This window comes from Tenebrio molitor, chromosome 7 (assembly GCF_963966145.1).
Source record: "Tenebrio molitor chromosome 7, icTenMoli1.1, whole genome shotgun sequence".
NCBI lineage: Eukaryota > Metazoa > Arthropoda > Insecta > Coleoptera > Tenebrionidae > Tenebrio > Tenebrio molitor.
The window spans coordinates 18,485,783-18,512,966 of NC_091052.1; the positions used below are offsets into that span (position 1 = coordinate 18,485,783).

Consider the following 27,184-nt stretch of genomic DNA (forward strand, 5'->3'; position numbering starts at 1 on the left):
CTTCCTATAATTATTTACGAAATCTACGGAAAAAAATACCAATTAGATTTTGAATTAAACGCAGTTTTACATTTCAACTTTCAAAATCATTTTTATTTATGACCTGCTACTTGTGCTGTCGTAAATTTAGCTGACAATGGAAACTGTCAATTTTATGGCAAAAAGGTTTAAAACGGTCGGCTATACCTTTGTTGGGAAATTATACCATTATGCCATAAATCACCCGTCTGGTTTACGTTTAAATAAAAAAGCGAATTATTTAGCTAACCAAGTCAAAATTTGTAATTGTGCCACCAGGGTTTGATGGGCTAGCAGATACAGATTCATTTAGTGTAAAAACTTTATAGGTAAATTAAAAGTTAATTTCAGAAAACTAATAAAACTGTTACGGCCTTATTTATTAACAAAATTTTTTTTAAAAATTCTCAAATATACCTTATCAATAATTAGTCAGGTATATAAAATTTCGCCAATTTTATTTAATTCCTTCCCGGCAAAATAGCGACTCATCAGAAAACAGTATCCGTGACAAGAAGTGTGGATCAGTATCGTTTTAGTTTATTAACCATAGACACAATTCTCGCCTTATTGGATAATCCTCTGGCAGAAGATGTTGTACTCGTGTATAGTGGTACGGATGCCTCCTATTATCAGCTAGAACTCTCTGCACCGAACTCTTGGATAAACCCATTTCACGAGAAACTGTTCGAATACTCCGGGTGCCGTCTTCCTCAAAGACATTCAATACGGCTTCCTCGTGTTCGACAGTCCTTACATTTCTTGGAGCACCCCCAACTTTTCTTCGAACCGGCTGCATCTGACCCGTTTCTCGACTCCGAGTGATTAATTTCACGATTGTTTTATGATCCCTGTATAACATTTTTTCTTTCGTTTTTCTAACAAGTTGTATAACTTTGCTATATAACATGTTTTGTTATATAGTCTGGACGCACCTTGACAACTGCTTCGAAAGGTTCTGTTTGTAATCAATGTAATAAGTGAAAGAAATTAAAAATTGTCAAATTGACAGGAACATAAAATAACCACAAAGTAACCAGCAATAAATAAACATACTACATATTCCGGACAAAAAATGTTGTCCACCTTTTTCCTATCATTTCACAAAAATTTGGTGTAGTTTAAGCTTTATTGTCATTATGATTGACGTTTGCAAATGAAAATTTGAAATTTATTACTGTCACCCATAAAAACATAAATTACTTATAGACATAATTTGTGTCAACATGTGAAGCGAGGTTATTCGTTCCTAAAGGTCGCTTTATACCATATGTGAGTGGAATGACAGTGGACGAAATTTTTTGTCCGCCATTGCACCGCTATTTTGTTTTTTACTCTTTCTGTCGTTTCAATAGAGAGAAAGCGAGGAAGGAAATCGTGACGTCATCGCAAATGGGTAAAAATTGGACTCTAATAACTATTTTTGCGTTAAAATTTGATTAATAGTGTCAGTTGTTCGACGTTTATTAGCTATACTCAATTTCATATAAATGTGCATCTAAGCAAGGCATGAAAATCTGATTTTCTGTTGATGTAGTAAAGCTAAAGCTAGTGACTTTAACTTTCAAAGTTGCTTGCTCTGCGCGAACCCGATTTGAATAATTTTTTAGTTTTTGTCCATTTTAACATTGCTGATTTCAAAAGCAATGTTACGTCTTTTTACTGATTAAATTAAAGTAATTCTTATTTGTTTTTGTCTTTGTATTTTTACCAAGTAAAGATTTATTGGACATGACCTTCATAAATGTGACTTTTGTAATGTAACTAAATTAAAGGTGCTTTTACAAATGCACAGCTCACTTGATGAACATTTATATGAAATCAATTATAAAGATAGCAGAGATACGAAAAATCTGACACTGTCAAAGTCATAGCCATTTGTATTAATCATTGTCCGTTATTTTCTTCAAAAGAATTTTCTGCAAGTAAGAGATTCAACCACTAAAGTGCACAGATAAATACATCCAAACTACAAGAAATAAGAAAATCTAAAATTTGCCAACAAATTTGTTCACAATACTTGTAAAATGCTAATTTTATGACTGACGGGTCTCGAGAGGGTACCTGCTGCAGTGTTTGACCGATCCAAGAATTCTGAATACTTCTGCAACTTGAACTACACCTCGCCCAAAAGTTTTATTACTGTGCAACAGCCTTAAGTTACAAAATTTGACCTTAAATTTTTACTAATAATTTCAGCAACAGGAATAGTACCGCAATCTCTTTTTAAAAATTTAAAAATTTTGGACTTAGAGAACACATTGGTGGTTGAAATTCAAAAAGGTATATTGTTATACTCATGTCACATCGTGAGGAAATTCCTTACATTGACACAGAACATAAAACACAAAAAAGTCAAAATGTGGAGGCGAGACGCCGGTAATTATGTTGATAAGCACTGCACTATTACTTGATAGTATTATCCGTAATAGTGTATGTACTCCGGCAAAATTGCCGTGCCGCCGGGTGGAGGTGGGATACGGATGCTAAAATAAATAGGTTAGTTCAATCCAGTTTTGTCTTCTTTCTTTCAGAACTGCCACTATGCTTGATCTGTTGTTCAAAACCTGCGTCTAACTCCAGCTTTTTTTGCAATGTCAAGAATGTTCCTAAAAGTCTTTTCTTTCATTTCGACGATGAAAAGTTCCGCTCGTGTATAGCTGCGCTAGTACGTTGGAGATGCAGAATGTATGCACAGGAGTCAGGATAAATTTCTTGTGATTCCGATTCACTTCACAGGCCCTGCATATTTCACTTTTTACTAAGATTTTTAAAGTAGTAATATTACTCACTTGACGCTACGTCGCCATTTTACCTTCCATCAACAAAGGTTCAATTCATCATATCCCTCCCGTCAATTTCCCATACCCCTCAAGCTTACAATTGCTCTGGAAATTTTCACTCATAACAAAATTAACAAACCATATTTCATTCATTGCCGGAAGAAGAAACTTCTTGCGTTCGCTGATTTAGATTCTATACATTTGTTCACCTGCATTTGGCGAAATTTCCCATTTTTGTTTATTTCAAAAGTAGCTGTCACTTTTGACGTCTGTTTCGACAAGTTGACCAGACAAATATTGAAAATAATTTTATTATTCATCGAATTATACGTTGCTTGGCAATTGAGGGAAAATTAGATCGAGCTCTATTGGTCAATTTGATTAATTCATAACTAAAAAGCTGTTGCACCCTGAATATTTTTCTAAACGTTTTTTACCTTCATTACCATCAAGGAATATACAGTTTCAATTTGATCCGCGAGTTCTGGGACACCTGTATATATACAGGATATTTCACGAGTGATAACGAGCCTGACGTAATTTAAAATGCAACCCACACTATATTTCCAAAAAAAGCTGGCTACTGAAATTAAAATGTCCGGCTTTTTTTGAAAATGTATTGTGGGTTGAATTTATTATTTTATCAGGCTCATTGTCACTCGTGAAATAGCCTGTATAGTTTTATATAATATAAACGATAAAGACACGACAAATATTGTAAGTTTACAGATGGGTGTAGGATTTAATACGTAATTCTCAATTATATGGCTTCAACAATTCCTCTATCGGAAAAATTTGTGTTACAAAATTTGAAGAGGAAAATGGACAAATTATCATAATACAGGTATTGGTATTGCTATGAAAACTTGTGTTGTGTTCAATGTCATCGTCAAGAACCAAGAAAATAAAACTTGAAAATCCAAACCTAACCTCACAAAATTTACTAGAGTGTACCTCTAAAAGCGGACGTATTTGCAGTTTCTATTGAAAAATACAGATGTTTTATGTTTATTTAAAAACGCCATTGGATTTAAATAATATTAATTATTTATGCCTTGCTCCTTATTCCTCCAAGTCATCCATAATGATATTACTTAAAATCAGTAACGAGCATCATAGAAGTTTTCACTTCTGTCGTGCGGTCTTGGGTCTAGGCCAACTCTACACCAAAACTTAGAAGCAATAAACATTGACCGGCCAAGTCGACAATAAAAAAAGCAGGTAGTTTTCAAAGACACCCCAAGAGATAGGCCAACTCGACACTAAGCGCCCAGTCACTACCTATCTATATGATGCCCCCTAGTAGAGGGTATTTCCTGAAGGACAGGCGTCTTTTGCTTATAACACCCCCATAACCAGGTACAATTTTGGTGTACTGCTTTTCCGCACTAGGAGTTGGAGAAATTGCACTTAAGTTCTCAAGGGGTGCGTTATAGACACTTCATAATTTTTGTTTGCTACGCACTATTTTATTTTAAATCGTTCTACCTTACGCACCCAAATATTATATTATAAAAACTCTTCTTGAGTATCAATGTTTTATATACATAAAAATTCAGAGTATTAGAACGCAAATAATTGTAAAAACCAAAAAAGTAAAAGAAGCGGAGAAATTTGTATCTCAGAAAATATTTGAATATGATAATTGTCAAATATCAGAATATGATTATGTAAAATCTATTTCATATAGATAAATAGATATAAGATTAATAATTAATTAGTAGTCTTGTAGTTAATATTTAATTGTAAATGTCCTATAAAAATAACATTATATTTGTATATTATAAAAAAAAGTATTTCCTCATCTCATTTTATAATCCCTGATATATTCCCGCAAGAACTCTAATCACTGGTTGCGATATTAAAAAGGTACCGTCCCAGGTAGACAGTGCCGAGTTGGTTGGACCGCGGTGCCGAGTTGGCCGGTTATCCATGGGCTACCGGTGCCGAGATGGCCTGTTGTACTTTATTGCAAATTTTACTTAGGTATAATAAAGTGCCGAGTTGGCGTCCGCCCGCACTCTTTTTTTTTTTAATATTTGTTTTGATATCGCCGGCTTTCTTTAAAAACCGTGTAAGTCCTATTTTTTAGAATTTTTTGTTTTTAACGGACAAAACCATTCAATTTCCATAATTTCATTAGAAAATTCTTAATCATCATCACCTGCATCAAAATCCCTATCAGATTCTCCTAATGAAATTATTAAAGGTGAAACTAATTTTGTCGAATCTTCCGAAATAAGTTCTTCAGAATATCTACAAAAATTTTGCCACATTTCTGGAGTACATTTCAAAATAGACTTAAGTCGTAAATTCACAACTCTGTCCTTATGTCATTTTGTCATGTTTTTACTGACTAGGCAGTAAATGAGACAGTTTAGTGCCCATCAACTCTCACTAAAATTTGACGTTTAGTGTCGATCGGCGAAAAATTAATTAATAACTTTAAATTTACATGATCGGCGAAAAAATCATATGTTCAATTCGGCAACAAAGATGATTTAATGCCTTGGCTGGTTCAAATCCTCAACTTACGTCTCGGCTTTGAAACTCCCAGCCGCGGCATTAAATCATCTACTTTGTTGCCTTATTATCTTATTAAACAAATAGCTCTTATTAACTTAAACTTTTCCCCAATTCATTCAATTATGAGTTTTGAGTTCCACAAACTCCTGATTTTTTTTTAATCCCTACAATACATACCCCCATAATACCAATTTCTTTTTCCAGATATCTGATATTACTGTCTACAGAATTATCCAATCACACCTGAGAGGCGAAATCCTTCAAGATTCCAAAACTGGCGCCAATCCTTTGATTTTGTAATTTCCTTGTTCATTGATTAAAATTCTTTGAGTTTCCCTTGGGTTTTACCTTCCACCTTCCAGCAGGAACACTAACCACGACAGATAACCACGCTAAAAACCACTCACTCACATTTGTAGTGGTAGGACTCCCAGGCGTAATTTTTTTAGATTTCTATTAACATTTATATTAAATTATTATATAGGCAGGGTGTCCCCAAAAAAGAATACGAGTCCATAACTCCGTTATGTATCTGAAGGTTTTAATTATCTGTACACCAAATTAAGTGGTTGTTAATAGGCTACAAAATGGCCTAATAAATTCAAGTATAGCCCCATGGGCTTCAAGGGTAAACTGTCAAAATATTTTTTTTCAAACGGGATTACATATTTTTTTAAAGTAATTTTGATAGGGATTTTTATTCTGAAAACAACAATGTATCACAAGTATACATTTAAATACCAAAAATTCACAAAAAAAAAATTGTAAAAAACGCTACTATCGTCTATGTTCCATTTTGCGCTAAACATTGGCGGCATATCTGCGCAATCCCACATGTTATTATTTGAACACAAATGGATCATCACTTGGTGACAATTTTACATGAAAAATTGAAAAAATTCCCACACACCAAAAATTTGTCGAATTTTGTTAACGCGTTTCATCCAACCAAGTTGTTCATCGTCCTGATGATGCCAACTTGGTTGGATGAAACGCGTCGACAAAATTCGACAAATTTTTGGTGTGTGGGAATTTTTTCCATTTTTCATGTTATTATTTGTTATTTGTTTTTCCAGCTACCTTAATTTGGTTATTACATTGTAACGCAATGCATTTTGATAGCTTTTCACTTGGTACTCGTCATTTGTTTCAAAAGTTAGTGTTATTTTTTGTGATACAGTGTTATTTTCAGAATTAAAATCTCTATCAGAATTACTAAAAAAAAGAATGTAATCCCATTTGAAAAAAAATATTTTGACAGTTTAGTCTTAAAGCCCTTGGAGCTATACGTGAATTTGTTAAGCCTTTTTGTAGCCAATTAACAACTATTAATAAAGTTGGAAAAAATAAATTTTATAACAAACAAAAACGAGTCAAAAACTGTGTTAGTAAGTACTTACTCCAGCTTGTTGACAATAAGCAAGTTTATCAAGAAATTCTCCCTGTTTTCGTTTTATCTAGTTTTATCCACGCACCCAATCAAAATTAAAATTTCTATACGTTGTGTTTCTGATAAATGAGTCATTTTCGAAAACGTTTTGTAAAACAAATAACACATACGAATGAAATTGACAGTGACATTTGACTGTTTGATTTACCTATTTGATTTTTTGACTTGTTTTTGTTCTTTATAAAATTTAATTTTTCCAACTTTATTATTTTTTTTTCTCAAAAATTTCCTTATGTAAGATAACAAAATTTTTATACTGTCATTTAGACAATTAAAAGGGATATCAGAATCAAGAAAAAAAATGGGGGGTTTCTATTTAAAAAAACTATCGATGACGTCATAACTCGAAAACAAATGACTGCTTGGAATTTTTTGTTGGTACTAAAATATGTATTTTTATAAACTAAAATTGACCTGTCCAAAGATTTTTTTGAAAAAAAAATTGTTTAATTTTTAAGGAATTTATTCCATACTTTTGCCGCTCACTGTATAATTAAAATCCTCCGATAAACAAGGGAGCTATGGACTCGTCTTTTTTTTTTTGGGACACCTGTATATTAAATTATATTAAGACTGCACGATGCGTCGACCGCTTGAAGATAAAATATTATTTTTTCAAAAAGTATCGGGCTAGCGACTTAATTCTTTTTTTAATTTTTTTTTCAACATCTTAGTTACATTTGACTCGCGGCGTGTGTATCGAAATTTTCAACAGGTCACATAGTTCCCAGCAGAGTTTTCGATGCGCATTTTTGATTAATCAAAATTTATTAAATATTTTTTTCTAATCCATCGATATTTTCGAAATTTCCAACTCACTGTTGGAAGCGGTGTACTTTTTTAATATAAATAATAGAAAATCAAAATTATAGCTTCAATAGTTGAATTAACACAGCGTTAAATGTTGCGAGAAACGTAGTTTTTCAGACTTCCGCTACGTTTAAAGACTGTTTTGAAAGTTCGGTCATACTAAAGAAAGTTGTAGATGACCATTTCCAAGGCGGTCTCTATTTTAACAGGCCAGGACACTGGCTGTGTTGCCAAATTTCTTAGTGGGCCATTCCATAGCATCCTGAGCTTCAAAAATATTGGCACTTCCATAGAAAGGCGGTTCATTCAAAAATCATTTTGACAAGACATTTAATTGTGCAATTAATTTCAGTAATTGAAAAATAAATATGCCACACAAATGTTGTGTTCTCGTAGATACCCAATTGCAAGTCAAATTATGCTTCAGGTAAGTCTTCCTACGTTAGCGTTTTCAAATTCCCATCGAAGATTAGAATGCAAGAATGGATGCGGACTTTGGAACTAGAAAACTGGCGCGTGAGGTCTTTGTTGCTCGTTCCATTAGGTCTAAAATCTATTTTAAATTATAAACCTGTATTGATGGTAGGGTCCATACACCCGAGTGGGTAGCTTCTGCAATTCTTATTTATTTTCAACAATTCATACTGCACCTTTATTGGTCTCTAATGGTCTCTGTGTACAATGAGGGACATGGAATCCTGGGCAAAACTTGAAACGACATTAAAAACATTTTTGATTATGTCGGTTATCATTATGCTATTATAAAAATAAACCTTTCATGGTAAATTTCAAATTTACCAAATTTCATTGTTACCAACAGACTCAGTCATTCTTGATCACACCGTATTATATACTTACTGAGATTTTGATAACGGAAATGGGGATTTCCAATGAAGCAAAACATGTTATTCCTCTGAAGTTTTTGCGAAAAATTAAAAATATATATATTTTTTTCGTCTTGTAAACTTAATCCGGGGACATACTGTATATCCTATATCCTTAAGGATTGGTATAGATGATTCAGTGCTCTGATTGGCATAATATAAAATAATGCATTATGTGTATTTTTTCTTCTGTTGAATATATTTGTAAAATTTATTTTATCACAATAATAATAATTGAAACAAGTTGAGATTTTTTTTAATGTCAAGTAGATATTTTGATGTAACATTGGTACTTGATTAGTTGATTACATACATTCATTGACCTGTGTTTTTTTTTTACTGAACGTAAGGACTAAGTATGGGCTATGTTCAGAGTTAAATATAATATACATATAAATATAATGACCGGTATACACTCTGGTGACCTAAAATAAAATTCACCTTAGTTAATAATAAATCTAAATAATTTGCTGAATTAAAATTTCCCTTTATTTCAAATGTTATTAAAAATCCCAACCCAGATATGAATTTTTTGATGATACCGAGTTTTAGTAGGAATATTTACTCGAGGGTTTTCTTCAGCCCAATATCGCGTGTTTTGAACATTTGGTTCGTTGTTTAGTGTAGGAGGTAATGATATTACCCGTAACTTAAGGCTGTTGCCTAGTGGTTGGCGACAAACCACGCCACGTCGCAAACTCCAATATCCTGAGTGCAGTACAGGATGACTTGAGCAGAATGGATTTGGCAGAATTAAGAAGGAAGATTCACCAACGAATTGCCAAGGACCAGAAGGCTCAAAAGGAGCGATTTGACAAGACGCGGGCGGCAACCACCAAGTATGTGAAAGGACAGCTGGTGATGGTATCAAATGCAGTGTCCAGTACGGGAACAAATAAGAAGTTGTTGCCCAAGTTCAAGGGTCCGTTGAGAGTAGGTACGAACAGTATTGCCCAATGACCGAGACGAAGTAGAAGATCCACGAGAGGGTCGTACGAACCCATTCACGAAAGGAACTGATAGCTGTACTTTCTATCGAAGTTTCGTCACTCGTTTTTGCGTGGTTGCGTTTCTGTTCTTTTTTTTTTGACCGCCCTTATTTACCCTTCCTCTTTTTCTTATGCGCTTCCTGGGACTCGAAGCTCTAAGGACTGGGTGGAATCTGATGACGATTCCCGTCTGCGGCTTGAACTGGTCCGTTGCCTACTTTTTTCTTCCTTTTCCGCCATTTTCACTAAAGGTGGCCGAACGGATGGGCGAGAAAAAAAGTTATCTCTCTTTCGATCCCACTTCTGATGTTGGGTACTTTGGTTAACACAATCGATACTATCAAGATCTTATTATTAACAACGAAGGTAATTCAACAGTTATCGGTTATTATTACTTATTAGGAAAATTGTGGTCCATAGCTAACTACTGCTTGTTCCACACTCCCGCTATTCCCCGTGCCCATCTCAAGGTCCAGGGTTGCCGGCTCAACACTCCGCTCCTAACACTAGGTATAGTCTTTCTAACTCACGTTGAGCCAGCAATAAAAATAAACTGCGTACCCTCATTACCGCAAGTGCCACCTCCTCTTAGCTTTACAATGAAGATGAATTTATGGTTTAAATGACAGATGTTTTTCTTACTCTTTCTCGATCGTTTGCAGGTACACCGGGCGCAACAGGCCAGGGCTGTTTCGGTATAAATCTGTCTTCATTTAAAAGCTAAGAGGTTGATGGCACTTGCGGTAATAAGGGTGCGCAGTTTATTTTTATTGCTGGCTCAACCCGAGTTAGAAAGACTATACTACTATTATTTACAAAAGTTTAATATTCTCAATCAGATGTTTCAATGAGAAATGAGATAATGGAATTGCGACATTCTCTACTGCCATAGGTTTGGTTTTCTCTAATTTTTGACGGATTTTAAATGCTCCTTCATTTACGTGTTTTCATTTTATATAATAAAAGGAATAAAATAACAATGAAACCGGTACATATAATCAAAAGAAATACAGTGCACAAAATTCTACAAAAAAAAACAGAAACCCAAGGTTATAAGATATTAGTAAATTTTAATATACCTACCTACCTAAATGAAAAGGTTCTCAAAACGACCTCTAGCACCTTCCTGACCTTCCTGACCTGGATGTCGTGTCTATCTAAAGGGCGATTGAATTAATTTGTAATCGAATTCGAAATCGTATGTCGTTACTTGAACTCCACGCTCACGCTCACGCTCCACACAGCTTGAAACACAGGTTAGATCTCGACATATCAATCGCAAAAGACATACGGATTCAAATCCATGATGACTCGATACTTTTCTCCCTCAAGTCGTCGATGTTATCCAAAAGTGCTAATATCATTTTTTGTTTTTTGTAATATCTAGTTGTTAAAGGTGGCTTTCCGGACTGTTTGTCACCATATAAACAACCTCATAACGGCCGGAGTCCGTTAAGGGTGTCCGTTATGAGCGGGAGCGGCCGTTATGAATGATTAAATAACTATAGCAACGTAGATCTAAACTTTATTTTTCAACTTTTTTACAATTGGTACAATAATTAATGTTTTATGTTATGGGACACACCTTGAATTAATCGAAATCCGTATGCCACTAGCAGATGTAGATGTAGATGTAGGTGATGCTTCAGAATTTTAACACCAACACAAGCGCGATTTTGCAGGGAATAACGATGACCTCACTTGCTCTGCGGCCATCCGGACATCGGGAATATCTTGATCGCGATTTTTTATTGATTTCAGTCGTTTATTTTCAACGGAAAGTTAAGTGTTGAACAAATCTGACAAACAGCATTGAGACAATTTTTTTTTACACAAACAACGGTTGACATGACGACGTCCTCCGCACACTTATTAATCATTCGGTTTTTTCGATGGCGTTGAAAAAAATTTTTTTCAAAAAGATAATTATGAACGAATCGTAGAGATATTACAATAGTTATTTGTATCACAAGGCCAGAAACTGCACGTTTGCGAGCATGAGTGCGGTTTGCAATACCAGTCGATAGACGAGTATTGTAAGTACGAATGCTTGCAAAACAGTTTCTGGACGTGTGATACACAAAATTTTTCGTGCGGACTTCTGCGGATTTTTGTTAAATGGAAGTTAAAGCACTTGTTTTAATAATTGGTATTAGGGACTTTTTTTGTGTTGGCAACACTTACATTTAAACATTTAAAATTTAAAATCAACATCGCTCTTGTTTCCTGACATTTATTAAATTTAATTAATTTGTTTTGTTTTTGACATTTTCCTGAAACATTTGTTGTAATAATTACACCAGCCCATATTCAAGAAGTGGCTCGAAACGTAATTTTCATTAATTAATTTTAGTTAAATATTGCTTCTTTGTAGTTTCTACGTTGTTATAAATAGAAAAACATTTTTAACGAGCCATCAACAGAACAAACATTGACGTTTGATAGAATTCTGATAACAAATGCCAACCGAAACCGATGACAACTCAAAATCCCTATTTTTAGCCGGACTAGGCCGGCAATGTATGTGTTTCTGGACGATTTAGAGATCTGTAATTTACCAAATTCCGGCCGGCGCGGCGGCACGAAAACCAATGAAATCAAAGAAAATCTTTCGTTGCTAGGTGACGGCTGTTCATTATTAACCACTGGTTAATAATGAAAATTTATTATGCACCGTTTTGGCTCAAAGCGAATATAAGAAACGTCATGATATATTCGATAAAATTATACACATGAATTTAGCTGTTAAATTCAATTTATTAAAGGATACACTACCACATTACATTTATAAACCAGAAAGTTGTTTAGAAAATGACAATTACAAATTATATTTTGATCGCACAGATTTAACTGACATTCACATTCAGCATAACAGACCAGACATTATTATTTTAAATAAACAACAAAAGCAAGCATATCTTTTAGATATAGCTGTTCCAAATTCCCATAATATAACACAGTTCCTTATGATGTCTTATTATCGCAACGGGCAACGGTGTTAAAAGAGAGTCAGGGAATGGACATACAGCATTCAAGCTTGCAAAGAAGAATTTTTAGCCAAGTACCTGGACCAAAATGTTTTAGAAAAGTCCCACACAGTTCACATACATCAAATTGTTAATCATTTTGTTACTACCGGTAGTGTTGGAGCTAGATAATTTCCGGTGGTGTTACAAAGGTATTGTCTTTAGGTATCTGTTTTTATATTGAAAATCAGAATAATTTTATAACCTCACAAATATTTTAGAAGTAATTGCTAAAATAGTCTTCACACTTGAACAAAAAAAGTTTCTTATGATGTCTTATTACTGCAACTGTGTTAAAAGAGATGAGGAATGGACATACAGCGTTCAAGCTTGCAAAGAAGAATTTTTAGCTAAGTACCTGCACCAAAATGTTTTAGAAAAGTGCCTCACAGCTCACATATATCGAAATTTTAATCGTTTTGTTACTACCGGTAGTGTTGAAAAGGGGAAATCGTCAGGTCGTCTCAAGGTGATGGAAAATGTAGTTGAAAATATACGAGATCATTTAGAAGCACATCCGAGAACTTACCTACTAGACTGTCTCATCAAATTGCAGTACTTACATGCCATAAAGTTGTTAGAGGAGAACATGCATTTACATCAATACAACTGTACAATAGCTGCTCCTTAATGATCCTGAAAGCTGCATAAATTATTGTAATTGGTTTCAGAATAATCTGTTCACCTGACTTTTCTGTGTTCAGCTATGTGAAAAGTGAAGTGTATAAATGAGAAATTAATAATTTAAACGAGTTAATAGAAGAGATTACCGTCTGTTGTAACATCAAGAGAGTGAGAAAATATTCAGAGCAAAATGGAGGACACTTCGAACCTGTCTTCGACCACCCACATTTTCCTTTCTATTTCGCACAGATGGGGGTTTATGACCGCCGCTACCCTTGCAGCTTCTTTAGGGGCTGCACAAAACTTGTATGAAATAGCGTCACTTCTACTTGAGCAGCTAAACGTTCAAGACGCCTTGTAGTTGTCACCAATTCGTAAATAAGTTCATTCCTTGTTAAGTTTAAATCCGTTTATTTTATTTAATAACAACATTCATATAATCGTACCGATCGAAGCGTACGATACAACACAGAACCATTCCTTTAATTTATATTGTTACTTTTTTAACTGAATCACTGATGTTATTCACCTTCTTAAGTGTTTAATAAATACATAATTTGTTGAGAGTGTTGAGACTTATCAATAATGCATTTCATTAATTTTTTATTTAATTTTTTGCAAGCATTAATTTTGTCAAGCTACGCAATAGGCAACCAGTAAAACCAGTTTGTTCTGGGGTTGCACATCGTAGATCAGGCTAATATTATTCGATTTCTGGTGAAAGAGTCGGCACACAATCAAAGCCTACTTGGATGCCACAATCATTTAAAGACACTCTGTACATACGTACAAAACTTTATAATTATTACGCTATTATTGCATACAATTTTATAATGCTTTTCCTTTGCATGTTAAAAATATGGACTTAAATCCTTCAAACAACAGTTGAAGCAATTGTTAACAGAAAAAAATGTATCCTATTCTTTCACATTTGGACTTTTGGAAGTGTTCTTTGAACGCATGTTGTTTGAGGTGTCTTTTCGAATGATGTTTGCTTTTGTATAATATTTGTACCGAAATTTGTCACAAATAAACCAGTCCACAGCTACAAAGGTGGTACACATATTGATAAATAATAATAATCATAAAAACAGAAATTTATTTAACAGGCATTAATCTATATAAAACAAAAATGTAAGAAACAAAATAATCTATACCAATTAGTTAAACTTCAGGTTTGGTTTACAACACTTTTGCTAACGCAGAAGTCCGTTTTTCTTTCTCATAGACATATACTTGTACATATTGACAACTAAAACATTAAAAATAATTCTTTTCATTTCTTATAATTTTCAATTGTTTCTGTATTTTGTTTTAAAATTACATTCGCCACACTGAAACCACCTGACACCTGACAATGAACAGTTCTCATTTGAGTCTTTGTTCAACGTTGTTTTTAGGTAGTATTTTTGATTTTAGACAAACCAGGCTTTTCCTATGTTATTTTATGTGGTCGTTTCTTTTCGTTTTAATTCGCACTTACCACATTTAAACCATTAAACAGCATCTGCTGAGAGATGAATTATCTTATGTCGTTTAATGTTTTCGTTATATTTCGATTTGTATTTGCATTTATCACTGGATGGCATCTGATGAGTAATGAATTGTGTTCTGTTTTTTAATGTCCTCCTTATTTTTCGTTTTGTATTTGCATTTATCATAGCTATACCATTGGACCGCGTCTACTTATGCTTATGTCGCTTATGTCGTTTTAGGAAGCTTTTTCGTTTCGTCTTAAATTCGCATTTATCACAGCTATGCCACTGGATAGCATCTGCTGAGAGATGACTTGTGTTATGTTTTTTAATGTCCCCCTTATATTTCGTTTTGTATTTGCATTTATCACAGCTATGCCACTGGACGGCATCTGCTGAGAGATGACTTATGTTATGTTTTTTAATGTTCCCCTTATATTTCGTTTTATATTCGCATTTATCACAATTATACCACTGGATGGCATCTGCTGACAGATGAATTGTGTTATGTTTTTTAATGTTCCCCTTATTTTTCGTTTTGTACTGGCATTTATCACAGCTATACCATTGGACCGCGTCTGCTGAGAGATGAATTTGCTTATGTTGTTTTAGGTAGCTGTTTCGTTTCGTCTTAAATTTGCATTTATCACAATTATACCACTGAATGGAATTTGCTGACAGATGAATAATGTTATGTTTATTAATGTTCTCCTTATATTTCGTTGTGTATTTGCATTTATCACAGCTGTACCACAGAATGGAATCTGCTGAGAGATGAATTTGCTTATGTCGTTTTAGGGAGTGGTTCTGTCTCGTCTTAAATTCGCATTTGAGATGAATTTGCTTATGTCGTTTTAGGGAGTGTTTCTGTCTCGTCTTAAATTCGCATTTATCACAATTATACCACTTGATGGCATCTGCTGACAAATGAATATTCTTATGTCGTTTGAGGGACACGTTCCATTTCGTTTTAAATTCGCATTTATCACAACTATACCACTGGAAGTGGTGAAGTGACTGCTTTGCGGCCTGGTATTTTTCCAAAATTGTTGCCTCCTTTGTCTTAAAGGAACAACATTCGTAGCGGTACCATTCTTCTTCACTAAAGTTTTCACATTCTTCGTTTGTGTTAAAACATGAACCATCCAAGTGTTTAATCCACATTAAAACGGAATATGTTTCAAAAGTGCACTTCTGACAAATGTAGCTTTTTACAACAGCGTAATTTTTTGGTTGATCTTGCACGCAATCAGTGTCCTTCCTGTGATATTCCCTTAGATGTTGCTTGAAAATGACCACAAGATCGGTTTCAAAATTGCAGTCCTTGCAGTAGTATTTTTCCAAATCGTTTCTTTCCCAATATGATGATTTGAGTGGCAACCGGTGACGTTTCGCGTGATTCCCCATGTTGAAATGTGATTTGGAAACGTAAGGATATCTCTTGCAATTGTGAATCTTTTCGTAGCCACATTTCGGGATACTCTCTCTATATTCCAAATTTTGCATTTTGATTTTATGATCTGAAAATTTAATTTCTTGTCAATACAAATACAAAATACTTGACAAAAGTGTATACACTTGCACACTGGGTGGCGAGGTTGGCGGGAATTTCCCTGACCCTATACTTAAATTCGATGGCGTCGAAGAAGTAAGTAAGGTTTTCGACTCACCGGTTTTTTTTGCCAACGTCATGGATCTGGTGGATGGGGTTGACGCAGCAGCGGCTGGAGGCGGAGGTGGGGTCTCTCTCGAAAGCATCTTAGAGGTGCTGGTTTTTTCGGGGGGCTCTTCACCCTTTCGGCCGCACGCCGAGCTTCGAGCGGGCATGCTCGCGCTGCGCTTACTACCGGAAGTTGAAACTAAACACTCATATCACTGCAGAGTGCAGACACGTCCTAACCATTCGACAGCACAGGACAGCGACAGACGACAGAATGACCCGTGAGAATGACTCGACACATGGATTACTAATACGGATAGAATGATGAATGAGAACCAGTTTCAGAGCGCAGAGCCATCTATCCGCCCTGAGCCAAAACATTTAGCCAGGCAACAGACCAAACCACGGGTCCAAACCTACTACCAAATTTAAATTTTTAATTTCAAAGGTAATATTATCAATAACAATTAATCATTAATAATGTGTTACTTTATGTTGTATTGTTTTTATACTATTTTATAACACATTATTAATGACTAATTGTCAGTGATAATAATTAATTCAAGTCGAAGATAAAACAAAACATTCTGTACAGTTGGCTTCAAAAAAAAACGGGAAATGAAATTTGACCTAATGTGAATTGGAAATTAAATTTGTCAATTTGTGTCAATTTGTGTCTGTTTGACAGTAGTATTTCTGACACATAAGTGCAGTTTTTTAACCTAAATTCTAAAAGGCCGTTTCAAACTATAAAAATTTAATAAAATCTGACAGAACTTTTTCCAGTTCCCGTTTTTCTTGAAGCCAACTGTAATAACTGATAAAAAAATGTATTATCACAAAAATATTAACTCAAAACGACACTAATCAACTTAAGACAGCTACAATTATTGTCTGTTAAATTATTTTAATAACAATATAAATGGAGGGTTAAGTTTTTTAAATAGTAATTTATGTTATAAGTCTGGTAGACGGTAGGTTAGGTACCTCTACGGTTAGGTACTTACCTATTTGTAGAACGTTATGAGTTAGACATTATGGATGAGGCGACGTTAAGCATCCTTATTATTACAATTGACAATTGGGCATACAACACTTTATTATTTTCCTTTTTGGTAATGTTGCAGTTTAAGGTCCTACTAGTACGCACCGCTACTGCGCCCGGGGAATACGTGCACGATTTCTTCTCCCACTTTCCTCGGTATTTGTAGTATAAACTTACACCGTTGCCAGATTTATTAAAGAATTAACACGCTTTTCTCGAACACGTGCGGAATCAGGATTGTTCAGATTGTTTTGCTTTTGTTACCGTAGGGAAACAATTTTGTTTATGAAAAATTGTGAAGTGTAAGAAATATTTAAATACCGATAATTATAAAGTTTATTAATATATCAATAAAGTAGTAAACAATTCAGGTATAAGTAAACGAGACGTGCTCTCTTATCAACATATGGTTCTAAACTGAAAACTAAAATTCCTTTTCACCCCCAGCACGATGTAACATAAACAAAACGAGGTGATAATGCGGGGTTAGGCGGGTACGTCCTGTCGAATGGGACGTTATTATGACAGCGACAGCAACCACTTCAAGCAGGTGCCCTCCGCACCGAGCGTCCAGACTAAGCAAGGGAGATGTGAGAATTTCGTACAGGTGTTTAAATTATATAAATTCGACTAATAGCCGTTTGCACCGTCGCGTCGTAGCTTAAAAATAAGAAAAGCATAAAACCTTGGTTACAATTATTAAAATCGTAGCAACAATTGTTTTTAAGGTTGGTTTAAACAATGAAGCGATTCTTTAAAAAATTGGGCTAATCACCCTATTACAAACAAGACTACAAATAGAACTAAACAAATTAACAAATTGCTCCAAAACGCACGTGATCGAGAAAAAGGTGTTAATTCTTTAATAAATCTGGCAACGGTGTAAGTTCATACTGCAAATACAGAGGAAAGTGGGAGAAGAAATCGTGCACGATTCCCCGTGCGCAGTAGCGGTGCGTACTAGTAGGACCTTAAACTGCAACATTACCCTTATATTTGTTTAGTTCAGAGATAATAGATGGCGCTAACCTATATAAAATAATTATAAAATAAAACATACGACTTAACATGTACTTTTTCATTAAAATTAAGTTACAACATTGTGTTTTGTACTATAATTTTATTGTTTAGTTTTTTTATTATTATGTTTGACTTCTGAGGATATAAGTCGTCTCAGGGCGAGCAGATGGCGCTGTTGCTCGCAGTTTCAGTACCTTACAGTTTCGATCCGTCCTATTAAGTATCTGTTTCAAAATAAAAAATCCACCAACAGTGCATTCTACCTGGAAAATACAACCGACAACGTCGCCAACTTTCGTTTTTAGTGTGCTGCAAGTGTCAGAAAAAAGTAGGGTTATGAAAGAAAACTGTTGTACAGTCGTTTTGGTCGTAAGTTCATCGTGTTTTTATTCTCCTTTTATTATTTCAATCAAAAAGTATGATATGGTAGCTACCACCTTTTTGTACATAATAATTATTTTGTGTTACGTAAATAAACTCAACAGTTCAATGTCAAATTTTGGCGAGAGGTTGAGCCAACCCAAAAAAAGTAAACTTCTTCTAGGGATTTCTTTTTTCTGCCAACATAATTCAACAGGTGGTGGATTTTTGATTTTGAAACAGATTATATGTCGATGCACCCCCCGACTCGGCACTCGAACACGGATTACTATATATCTATGGATTACTACATAGAGAAAATAAAAATACTATAGAATGCAAAGCACATTACAAATTTTGTGCAAATGATTTTGCGCACCTACCACAAGCCACCAGAGGGCGTATAGTCGGAATTTAAATCAAATTTAAATCATTTAAATGATTTAAATAAAACAAATGTTTTCAATTGTGTCACTTTTGACTTTTTATGTTGAAAAGTTTTGAATTTGCGAGTTTGCAGTGTTAAGATCTGTTATCGTTTAGGTCCAACGCGGCATACCTTTCCAAATCCTTCTAAGTACGCTCAACGTTTAAATGAGATGTTGAAGCAGACGGGCAAAACTCATGTTGGACCCTCGCACGGTCTCTTGTTTGAATTTTAGTTGTTTGTACTTTAAAAGTATACATAAGAAGCTTTTAGCAAATAATAAGTTTACGAAGGAAGCCATACCCAGTTTACAAATTCCTCATGGTATACAAAATTTTCAAAATTTAAAAAATTCTGTTTCAAAACTAAGGAATTGGGACAAATTGTGTACTTTAATTTTTGATGAAATGTCGATGATGTCGATAATGCTGCACGTTGGTCACGATATCAACGAATTTCATGGTTTCGAAATGGATAGTCCAGAATTAAAAATTGCCGAACACGTAAGTCTCACCAATAAATAATTAATATCTCCATATTTAGGTTTCCAAAAGGGATAAATACCATTTTAAGCGATACAGACAGCAGGGTGGATTCATATAAAAATAAATTTTATAATCAAGCTCTAGCAATGTGTAAAAAAGTTGAAAATTAAATAAATAAAAGAAACACCTAAAATAATGGGAGTATTTTATTTGTGTTGTAATTAAAACGAATAGTAAAATAGAATGGAATTTAGGGAAGGAGGTAAAAATCTAAGCAGGCTCTGAAATTTTGCACATACCACAAGCCGATAGATGGCCTCGGCTATAAAATGTCGCATGGACTTTGCATTCTATCGTATTTTATTTTATCTATGGATTACTAATACGGATAGCCCACTCTATGTATAAGAATGAGAACCAGCTTCAGAGCCATCTATCCGTTCTGAGCCAAAACATTTAGCCGGGCAATCAAACCTACTTCTCTGTGCTACTTCTGTTGGTAACAATGAAATTTGGCAAATTTGAAATTTACCAACAAATGTTCATTTTTGTAATAGCATAAACATAACCGGCATAACCAAAAATGTTTTTGTGTGCAACCGTACGCGAAATGAGCACTTCGCGTGCGTACAACAGGCCACGAAATTGAATTTCGCAGCCGTTGCCTTGACGACGGTCATAAAAGTAAAAGTCATTTTTATATTTATTTATTATTTCAATTACAACATACCTATCTGCATATTTCCGATGTAATATTACAAAATCTGGATTGGAAAGGTAATGAGAGCACTGTGCAGTGTCCTGCCGAACGTCCGTCGAGCCACAGCGAACAAGAGGAGAGTGATGGCGATGGCTACACAATCGATCATATTGTACGGGGCGCCAATTTGGTACCCGGCAATGAACATCGGCAGACACAGGGCGAGGGTAATCTTAACACAGAGAATTATGGCGCTGCGCACGTGTTTTGCGTATCGAACTGTGTCGACGGATGCCGCTCTGCTTATCGCCGGGCTTGTGCCGATACATCTCCTCGCCAGGGAACGGAAGCGGCTGTACGATCTCAGGCGCAAGATCACAGCGTCAGACCGGAAGGAAGCCAGGGAAGACACGCTTACCAGATGGCAGGAAGAATGGGATGCCTCGACAAACGGGAGATGGACACACAGACTCATCCCAACGGTTAGGACGTGGATGGAGAGACGACACGGTCGTGTAGACTATAATTTGACACAATGCCTGACGGGGCATGGTAGTTTCGGACAATTCTTGGAAAGAATAGGCAAGAGGGAGGATGCTGAATGTACTTATTGCGAGGGGGAGGATACCCCGGAGCACACTATCTTCCACTGCCCAAGGTGGGAGGTTGGGAGGACGATACTGGCGGAGAGACTGGACTGCAAGCTGACACCTGAAGACTTAGTCGAGGAGATGCTAAGAAGCGATGAGAGGTGGAAGAAGGTGGAAAGCTTCCTAGGGAAAGTCATGATGACGAAGCAAAAGGACGAACTCGAAATAGGAATGCAACAGTAACAATGAAACTAGACAGTCGCAGGAGGTAGACCCCGCAAGGGCAGGAACACTGCGTCGAGGAACAGATGAGGAGGGGTTTTTAGTGGGTAGTCTCGCCCCGAACAGCACGGCGAGGAGCCCCACACTCCCCGGGGCACCTGGATGTCCCCTCCTCCCAAAATAGTATTTTACAGCAGAAGTCCGTTAGGATAGCCTTTACTGCCGAGCCAGAGATTTTGTGAGACGAGCTCGCAGAGCGAGTCGAATAATACTGGCGAGGCTGTAAAGGCCCTAACGGACGTGTATTGTACAATAGTTTTTGTAATATCTCTACGATTCGTTCACAATTATCTTTTTGAAATACATTTTTTTCAACGCCATCGAAAAAACCGAATGATTAATAAAGGTGCGGAGGACGTCGTCATGTCAACCGTTGTTTGTGAAAAAAAATTGTTTCAATGTTGTTTGTCAGATTTGTTCAACGCTTAACTTTCCGTTGAAAATAAATGAATGAAATCAATAAAAAATCGTTATTGCCTGCAAAATCGCGCTTGTGTTAGTCTTAAAATTGTGAAGCATCATCTTCGATCTTGTCTACATTTGCTGCTGTTTGTCAGATTTGTTCAACACTTAACTTTCCGTTGAAAATAAACGACAGAAATCAATAAAAAATCGCGATCAAGATTGTCCGGATGGCCGCAGAGCAAGTGGAGTCATCGTTATTCCCTTCAAAATCGCGCTTGTGTTGGTGTTAAAATTGTGAAGCATCATCTTCGATCTCGTCTACATCTGCTAGTGGCATACGGCAAAAAGAAATTCAGAAATACCCCTCTCGTGAATAACTCTGTAGTACAGACTGTCTATAAAAGAATGTGGGATCGCAGAGGACTCTGGAATTTGAATTTGCCAACCCCTTTAAATTCGTCAACTACTAACCGCCAAATTGTCAAATATATTCACAAGCTGTCAACACCAAATCAACTTAACCTCATTTACGCTTCGAAGCCCTGTTTTATTGTTTCTTGCGTTCCTGGTCTGCTTATTGTTTAAAAAACTTTTTTCAAAGCTAGATAACTTCCGGTGGTGTTACAAAGGTATTGTCTTTATCTGTTTTTATAATTTTACAACCTCTCAAATATTTTAGAAGTAATTGCTAAAATGATGTTCACACTTGAACAAAATAAGTTCCTTATGATGTCTTATTACCGCAACGGGCACCGGTGTTAAAAGAGAGTCAGGGAATGGACATACAGCATTCAAGCTTGCAAAGAAGAATTTTTAGCCAAGTACCTGGACCAAAATGTTTTAGAAAAGTCCCACACAGTTCACATACATCAAATTGTTAATCATTTTGTTACTACCGGTAGTGTTGGAGCTAGATAATTTCCGGTGGTGTTACAAAGGTATTGTCTTTAGGTATCTGTTTTTATATTGAAAATCAGAATAATTTTATAACCTCACAAATATTTTAGAAGTAATTGCTAAAATAGTCTTCACACTTGAACAAAATAAGTTTCTTATGATGTCTTATTACTGCAACTGTGTTAAAAGAGATGAGGAATGGACATACAGCGTTCAAGCTTGCAAAGAAGAATTTTTAGCTAAGTACCTGCACCAAAATGTTTTAGAAAAGTGCCTCACAGCTCACATACATGGAATTTATAATCGTTTTGTTACTACCGGTAGTGTTGAAAAGGGGAAATCGTTAGGTCGTCCCAAGGTGATGGAAAATGTAGTTGAAAATATACGAGATCATTTAGAAGCACATCCGAGAACTTACCTACTAGACTGTCTCATCAAATTGCAGTACTTACATGCCATAAAGTTGTTAGAGGAAAACATGCATTTACATCCATACAACTGTACAATAGCTGCTCCTTAATGATCCTGAAAGCTGCATAAATTATTGTAATTGGTTTCAGAATAATCTGTTCACCTGACTTTTCTGTGTTCAGCTATGTGAAAAGTGAAGTGTATAAATGAGAAATTAATAATTTAAACGAGTTAATAGAAGAAATTACCGTCTATTGTAACATCAAGAGAGTGAGAAAATATTCAGATCAAAATGGAGGACACTTCGAACCATTCCTTTAATTTGTATTGTTACTTTTTTAACTGAATCACTGATGTTATTCACCTTCTTAAGTGTTTAATAAATACATAATTTGTTGAGAGTGTTGAAACTTATCAATAATGCATTTCATTAATTTATTTTTATTAAATTTTTTTGCAAGCATTAATTTTGTCAAGCTACGCAATAGGCAACCAGTAAAACCAGTTTGTTCTGGGGTTGCACATCGGAGATCAGGCTAATATTATTCGATTTCTGGTGAAAGAGTCGGCACACAATCAAAGCCTACTTGGATCCCACAATCATTTATAGACATTCTGTATTATCCGTTCACGATTGCTTCAAATTCAAATTCGGACTGTCTATGAAAATCTGACATTTTAGTTGGCAATATTGTGATTTGGCATAATAAGTCTATTTTAGGTTATAATTGAATTACACTGAATCAGTTAGGGAATTAACAAAAAGATTGTGATGAACCAAGTTGGTAATTTAAAATTCCCACCAAGCGGCCATCTCATTTTTTTTTTTTTACCAACATACGCAATGAAAATAAAACCCGCGAAATTCAAAAATGGCCAAGAGCGCGTGATCGTACCTAGTTAATTTCCCTACGTTGTGTTTTTTTTTTTATACAAACTAAACATTACCAGATTCGTTCCAACAGGGTTTGTGAACCACACAGAAGAGTGCAAATAAAACAACACAATAATTAAAACCAGCTATTTATTCAAGTTATGATTTTCGTTAACGCCGGGATTAATGAATAATAAAACGTCTCGGGAGAGGGCACCCAAGTCTCCCCAAATGTGAGAAGACTACTCATTTAGAACTCTAGGAAAATGGTGAGCTCTGGCCATTCTCCTAGACCCCCGAATGAGGCTCCGCTAAAACCTCTCCTAAAAATACGAACAAGGCCGAAGTGACAACGTAGACGGGATAGTTAGTAAAAATTGAACAAAACTGATTTCATAAACAACACAATTCAAATTCAGAAAAACAGGAGGGTCATGTACATTACAAACAAAACAGTTACTTCGGACCGTTCGAGCGGGAGCGGGCACTATACGAGAACTTTAGCATCCTTTTTTTCTTTTCCAAGTTAATTTACAAAATGCGGCAGATACGCTATAGAAAGAGCGAGTGGCTTTGGGTGGTCCGGTGGTCTGTGGTACCTATCCTTACGACTTTAACATTTCCCGCCTACCCGTGATTTAGTGCTAAGGGAAAAAAATCCTAACTGCTTTACGTTAAGTCAACAAATTGAGGTACTTTAAGTTCAGCGGTTGAATTGAATATGACTATTTCAAAGCAAAAACAAACGACGCTTGTCAAGTACCACAAACTTCGGGAACAGATTACCATTCCGGAAGTTCTGTGCCAAGGAACTCGGATTCAACTTACACCATGAGCGACGTTGCGGACCAGCATTCAGCAAGCCCCGCCAAGCGTTATGTTTTCGGGCCTCTCTTGGGGCGCAACATGTTAAACAAGGGGCCGCGGGGTCGTGTTCAACGATTGGATTTTAGGAGAAACTAAACCCCTCAAACAGAGAGAGACCCTCGCGATAAGGAAAAATTGACATTTACAGCAACTGGAAAATGCAAACGAAATCGCGACAAAGTTTTGTTGACGGAGTAATCTAAGAACACTTTCAGTTTGGGATGGAAAAGTGGTAACAACCAATAACACATACATCACAATAACAAAAAAACACAGTCCAGTCGACCCTAGCTTAATTGAGCCAGTTGATCGACAAGGGGTCCCCCTTGAATAATATGGAGGGCGCCCCGGGACTAAACGATGAAAATACCTAAATGTAGAAGATCCCTGGATAAGGAAAAGCCTGCGCAGATACCTGAAATATAAACCCAATTGGTTGCTACCGGGATGGAAAGTGGAAACTTTAAAATTTTGATTAGAGTGTTAAGCAATAAATAGCTATTCGTTACACCAAAAGCGTCACTCGAAATAATTAAAAAGGGGACAAAAAAAAACGGGAGTGCGCTGATAAAAGTGAAAGCCACAGACCCACGCTAAAACTTGCAGTCATTTTCTTTTAGGAAAATTAGTGAATTGTAAAACCTGCTTTGACAACAAAAAAAACGTGATCCGTACGATTTTTATAACTTTAGCAAAACTAGAACCAGGCTGCCGTACGCTCCTTCGCAAGCTTATAATGTTAAAAGCATAATACACGGGGATGGTCGAGATAAATGTGGATTTTGTAAACATGGTGGGAACCCACGTGCGACCCATTTGTGTCTTGTTATTGTTAAACTACATTTCGCGCGAAGCAGAATTAATTTTAGTACCCCAAACACATACCTAGTTCAAAAACAGAAGCTGGACAGTAACATTTAGCACAGTTCAATAAAAAAAACAACTAAAATCGCACAATTGAAACACAGAAAAATACACGGTACTTCGGTACTACTCTGCGGTCAAGACCAAAGTGTCTCCCCAAAAAAAACATGGCCGTTCATCCCCTGTCGACTTTCACCCCCGCCCCCAAGCGGTCGCCGACGGTACTTCTATAGCTTTTATTGGCGGTTAGTTTGAATTCAAAAGCGGTTATCTCAAGATGAATATTTAATAACAAAAAAATATCGTGGCCTCCTGCGTGTTTAAAATAATCGTGAACGGGTGGACCATCGTATGGCATTTTGAAGATTTAACCTATTTCTAGTTGTTAAAAAAAATTGAAACTTGCAGGTAACAATCTTCAATTAAAGTACTACACCATGGTAATTTTATTTTTTTGAATTAAATTTCTAAACAGCGTCGAGACGCTATAAAGTGAAAAAAATCAGAAATCCAATGTTCTTTTTTTTAATAATTACATTTAAAATATTATGGAGAATGTATTCCCGAAATTTAAAATTTGATAGGAACCTTTGATTTTAAATTAATTGAGATTTTGTGATTTTTGACGGGAAAGTATAAGGGATTTATTGCTGTAACTTCTGTCCGCAACAAATTTGCGTTCACAATGCCCGCTGTAAAGTATTACAACCAACCATAAATCACAAAAGGTACCTCTGACGAGCCGAGGGTAGTGTTTATTTCAGGGCCGGACTTAAAAATTTTTTGTTAATCAGATTCAGATAAAATAAACAAATAGTTTAATTTATTTTATTTAAATTAGATGTTCAAAATGATGACCTTCCTGTTCGATGCAAAGTCGCAAGCGCCTCTTAAAATTTGCTTGAACGGTAGCCGCAACATTCAGATCATTAAATTCGGGGAAGGCGGCAATTAGTCTTTCTTGTTGTCGGTCTCTCCCGGAAAACACTGTTTCGGAGATCTTAGATTTTGAACAAACGAATACTTACATTTTTATTTATACATACCGGGACATTTTTTTAACATTGAACATAGCCCATACTTATTCCCTATGTTCAGTTTTAAAAAACACAGGTCAATGCATGTAACCAAGGTAACGAAAATAAGTACTGACAGATTAACAAAATGGTCAAGTTGTTTGAAGAAGAAATACACATAATGCAGTTATTCTATGCCAATCAGAGCATTAGAAATGTGCGTGACATTTCCAATGCAACACATCACATGATAGACCAATTCCATCAATCGGAACAATTTTTAACATTATTTCAAAATCTCTGGTATAGTTGGTTGCATAGCAACTCACAATGCATTGATCTGTGTTTTTTAAAATTGAACATAGGGAATAAGTATGGACTATGTTCGGAGTTAAAAAAATGTCCCGGTATAGATTATCCTTTGAGTATTAAAAAAAAAAGTAAAACATGTTTTCTGCATTTTCTTTTGTTTTGATGTTAAACCTTCCTCTCTGTTGAAGAAAACTTTTTAATGTGGGAAATAGGGATTCCAAATGAAGCAAGAAATACTTATTCCTCAATCGAGGATATACTGTATATTACATATTTTTAATTTAATTCAAGTAGGTAAGGTTAATTTTACAACAAATTTTAATCTTAAAAACGATCTCATTGGTTTGGAGATTTTATGTCGGAACATTTCGTTCATTTATTTTT

General features: G+C 35.5%; 1 long non-coding RNA gene across 1 annotated transcript; it reads left to right on the forward strand.

Moving 5' to 3' along the window:
* Window positions 1-21,979: 21,979 nt before the first annotated feature.
* LOC138135433 (uncharacterized) lies at window positions 21,980-23,268 on the forward strand. The gene is made up of 3 exons (XR_011160985.1): window positions 21,980-22,188; window positions 22,239-22,510; window positions 22,567-23,268. It is a non-coding gene; the product is annotated as an uncharacterized lncRNA (long non-coding RNA).
* Window positions 23,269-27,184: the final 3,916 nt, after the last annotated feature.